The 4,841-nt window shown below is 43.4% G+C and overlaps 1 non-coding gene across 1 annotated transcript; it reads left to right on the top strand.

Annotated features, from left to right (window-relative positions):
* Positions 1-816: 816 nt before the first annotated feature.
* Positions 817-923, top strand: LOC131318304 (small nucleolar RNA R71). The gene has a single exon (XR_009197628.1). It is a non-coding gene; the product is annotated as a small nucleolar RNA R71 (small nucleolar RNA).
* Positions 924-4,841: the final 3,918 nt, after the last annotated feature.

Here is a 4,841-nt window from a genome sequence, read left to right on the forward strand (position 1 = left end):
CTAGGGGGTTGGACATGCTGACTGGACAACCTACCTTCTTCCCTACGATTAAGTGCATTGGCTATTTAACCCATTTGGGTCTCGAACGACGAGATGGATTGGGTATTAGAACGCACTTGCTGTTGGGTATCAGTTAAACGGTTAAGCGCTTCCAGCACCTTGTCCTCGAAGGATGGATCCCGTGAGGACAGGGTGGGTGCTTGGCGGTTTTGTGAGTGATAGGCAGCTGGATTGAATGGAGTATTAAAAGGCCTAGGCTGCTGGGCAGAGTAATTGCCTTGCTCTTGTGATCTCCATGAGAAATTAGGATGTTTGGCCCAACCGGCGTTGTAAGTACTAGAATATGGATCATTACCTGGTTATGAGAAACCCCGTACATTAGCGTACCCTTGTGCAACATTAACCTGTTCCTCCACAAAAATAGGGAATTGTGGGGCCGCAAGACAATCAGTAATGAAATGGGCCGGACTAGCTCATAGAAAACATGCCTCCTGAGAAAGTGGAGGCTGTGAGGTGGCCGGTCCCATACAAAGTAGCTTTTCAACCTTTTCAGTCAGTATTTCGACTTTGGAATTGAGGTCGTGAGGTGGTTTAATCTCATAAATACCTCGTGGCTTATCAGAACCAGTGGTGACTGACTTAACTCTCCTCTCAAAAGAAACATTTTGTAGGGACCCTTCGCTCATAGTTTTGAACAATTGTCAGGCTTCCGCTTCACTTTTAACCATCATAAAGCCTCCACACGAGGCATCAACCATCACACGATGCGGCGGAAGCAGCCCAGAATAAAATTTTTGTACTAATTGCCACTTAGGTATGTCATGGTGTGGACACATACGAACGAGATCCCTATATCTCTCCCAAGCCTCATAGAACTGTTCATTCTCAGCTTGTTGGAAAGTGGTAATCTCTTGCCGAAGTCTGAGTGTTTTTCTTATGGGGAAGAATTTTTGAAGAAATGCCGCACTCATTTGTGCCCAAGATGTTATAGAATTAGTTGGCAAAGTACTAAGCCAATGTTTGGCGTTCCCTATCAAAGTGAATTGAAACAAAATCAATCTCAATGCATCTATCGGAAAATTATGAATTAAAAGCGTGGAACTGAGGGCTTCAAATTCAGTGATGTGCTGATATGGATCCTCTTGAGCTTGCCCTTGAAACTTAAGGAGCATTTGGAGTGTACCGAGCTTAATCTCATACTGATTAGCCACGATTGCAGGTAATCGTACACATGATGGTGTAGTAAAAGCCGTGGGGGCGAAGTGTGAGTTGAGAGGGAGGGGGTTAGGTACCACAAGTGCTCCATCAGCATTATCTGCCATTGTGACTAAGTTGGTCTTTTTGTTAACCCTACGTCTCCTATCCAAATCCAAATTAAGAGGTACGAGTTCGGATTCCAAAGACCGATGACCAAACATACAAGTTCAATAGCCCACAGGTGTAAAAACGGTGTACTCTAAACACAGACACTAATTTGCCAAAAAGAAGAACAAACTCACAAAGGGTCAACGAAATCGCTTTATATCACGGCACCACTTCTCCACCGTGATCTTTGCTCGTTTTGTCACCTCGTAACCTGTAGCTAAGAGTACCAAAACTAACAAACAAAATAAAAATAAATAACAATGAACTAAACTAAAAATGAATTAAATTAACGCAACCGTGCAAACTGTCCACGGCAACGGCGCCAAAATTTGACCGCGTCGTTCAGTGTCAAAGATAAATTTATAAAACTGAAAATTAACTACTATTCCGTAGAATAGTGGTCAAGGCCGAGTATCATTCCAACGGAGACAGTACGACTGAGTTATGATAAATTTGATTAATTTTTAGATTAATTCGGGCAAAGGAAGTTTGGTTGTTTGAATTTGGAGAATTTATTAAATTAAATCTAAGAGAATAAATTAAATGGAAAGTTTGTAACGATTAGAGAGAGAATCTAGGGTTCGAATCCACTTCGAACCGCGTAACTCCAACATGCATAGGCGAGATTAATTATTCGAATCAGAAGGGATTATTATTAGGGCTTGCAAACCCTAGCAATAATCTTCAAGAAAATAATTGAGTTGTTAAAAGGTATAGATTATCCCATAACACGGACCATCTCAGAAGTACGGTCTAGCCGCCTAACGGCACGACCCGTCTTACGAGTATAATCTATCTCAGAACTCCAATCACAATCGATGAAAACCATTGTATAACTCGTATTTGAAAGCATGCATACAAATACTCAATAGATTAAACCATCAAAATCATTCCATTCAATTGAAACGGAAAGGGTTCTTAGTTATACAATCGATCCGAATAATAAAACTAAAACCCATAACATAAAATAGAGTTACTTGGTGCGAAGTTTCATCTTCCCCTAGACAATGGAGTTAGCCGGCCATGGAAGCTGGAGCCCTGTTTTATGCGTAGCCCTGTTCGGAAATAATTCATGATAGATTTCGTCTCCGAAGCGTCGTCTCAAAAACTGACTCCAAGGCCGAACTCTGATCCCTCGAGCAAAAACCCTTCTGTCCACTTATAAGCATTGCCGTACAAAAGTTTCCTAAAGGAACAATGATTCCATGTAAACCAAAACTCTCCAATTCCTTTTTATACTTGGGCCCACTAATGAAAGCTTGAAGGAATTAGCTACAATTGAACATCAGACCCAATTTTACCATGTGCAATTAGCCATTACCCTAATGCCAATTAACTATGTTTTATGTCTAGGCTTAATTGAGACGTATACACACGGGTTGTAGACAATCAATTCCCATCTTTGCGGCAACACTCTGTAAGACCATCCAAATTGTATGTTTTCGCACCCATCGGTCTCTGAGGCCTACAAACACCACAAAACGCTAAAATATACCATGTAACAATGTAAACGGACCGGTAAAGCATAAATTAGAAGGATTAAATGGGTGCTTTTCAGCACTTATCATGCACTCACCGTCTTTCATTGGCGCAGAGAGAGAGAGAGAGAGAGAGAGAGAGAGAGACAGAGAGAGAGAGATACCTGGTGGTGGTGCCGCTTGTAAGGTTCAAAAAGCCGAGCCCTCTTTTAGTTGGCAATTCCATTGACAAAACACTCATTTATTTGTATCCCGTATTAATTTTTATCGAGTAAGTATTTTTTATTATTTAAGCTAGCAAGTCTGTATAAGATTAGAGTGGAAGAAATCTTGTTATGTAACTAAAAGTGAATGCATTAGACTATTAGGTAGATAAATAGGAAAGATTTGATTATGTGAGGATGAAACCACTACAAATGGAAAGATAGAGGAAGGCGAATTATTTGCTGTGTGATTAACAAATTCATGAGATTAACGTTCCAATTGATCGGCACATTTATTGGCAGCCTCTTATATATGTTGGAAAGAAAAAGATTGCATGCAGGACTTCATATAAAAGGTAAAGGGTTATGCTCTACTCTCTCTCTAACCCTCTATCTCTCTCTAACCCCTCGTTGTCCTTGACCGTCTTAGGGTTTACAGCCGCCTTGGGGGGGGGGGGGGGGGGGGGGGGGGGGGGGGGGGGGGGGGCGTTGGCGTTGGCGCTGCATCTCCCTTCCTCCCCTCGGGCCTTTTCCTCCCCTATCCCTACTATCCTCTCTCACCCTCATCTCCTTGTGCTGCCAATTTTTAGCACCTATTTCTTTGGCTCGTCGCTGCCTGCCAGTCTCCATTCCTAGGTGGAACCAATTAGGCCTAACAGCGAGGGTTGGTCATGGCGGTCGGAGAAGTATAGGTCGCAGATTTCCCACCATCCATTTCCCTTGGGTAGGGTTTGGTTTTGACTTAACGACAAGTACGCGTGTTGAGTTTGGGGAATGATCATCATCGGTGCGGCTTTGGGTGATTTCGAAGCAGCAGGTTTGCAGCAACGGTTTCATTCTCGAACTATGGAGCTCTAGGCGTTTGTGAGGGTTGGAGTGGCAATTTCTTGGCGTTTGTCTTATGGGTTCCTTCGCTACAAAGTACGGCGGTGGTGCAGGCATGTGGCTTCGTCATCTGGTGGTTGTGTTATGGCGGTCTGGTTTGGTTTTTGCTCGAGGTGGTGGTTGGCTCGACTTGTTTTGGTCGGCGGTTTAGAAGTGGTGCTGACTGTTGGATGCTTAGGGTTAGGGTTTGGGTGTGGGCACTACAACAAAGAAGGCCTTTTTATAGCATAACATGATAGAGTTCTTTCACAAATGCTATAATAGAGTTGCATATTAAGGCTAAGATAGCGTACGCGGTACTGTAGGGAAGCGGAAGGTTTCCGATAGCGTTTCATTAACTCAACTATAGCGTGCACCTATGAAAGGCGGCAACCCCATTTGGGGATTTTGTGGGAAATCCCTTCTTCCTCTCTTCCGCGTTCAATTTCAAGCCCTAAAACTCTCTCTCTCTCTCTCTCTCTCTCTCTCTCTCTCTCTCTCTCTCTCTCTCTCTGTATAGATTTCAACTGCAACACGCATGGCGCAGTAAAAGAGCTCCGTCTTTGGAGCTGAACTCTGTCCTCAAAATCGATCGATTTGGGAATGGTGCCCTGAGCTTATCAATCACATCCTCGAACAACCTCACAAAAACGATCCCTTCCGGCATCACAACCGCTACTGCCTCCTTCCTCCACGCTGCTGTCGCTGGAAAATCTACATCGTTTTCTCGGAGAGAAGGGGCATCGTCGTTTTCTTTAGGTTCGTTCTGTGTTCCACCCAAAGGTTTGGTCCTTTTCCTCTATTTTTCCAATAATATGATCTAAAAGGGTTTGTTCCTCTCTCTCTCTCACCATCGATCTCCCATCAACTAGTAGATAGAACCATTGCACACACTCAGCCACTTCGAATTTAGAGTGAGAAGCTTTCGATC

This window comes from Rhododendron vialii, chromosome 2a (genome assembly GCF_030253575.1).
Source record: "Rhododendron vialii isolate Sample 1 chromosome 2a, ASM3025357v1".
NCBI classification, from domain to species: Eukaryota; Viridiplantae; Streptophyta; class Magnoliopsida; order Ericales; family Ericaceae; genus Rhododendron; species Rhododendron vialii.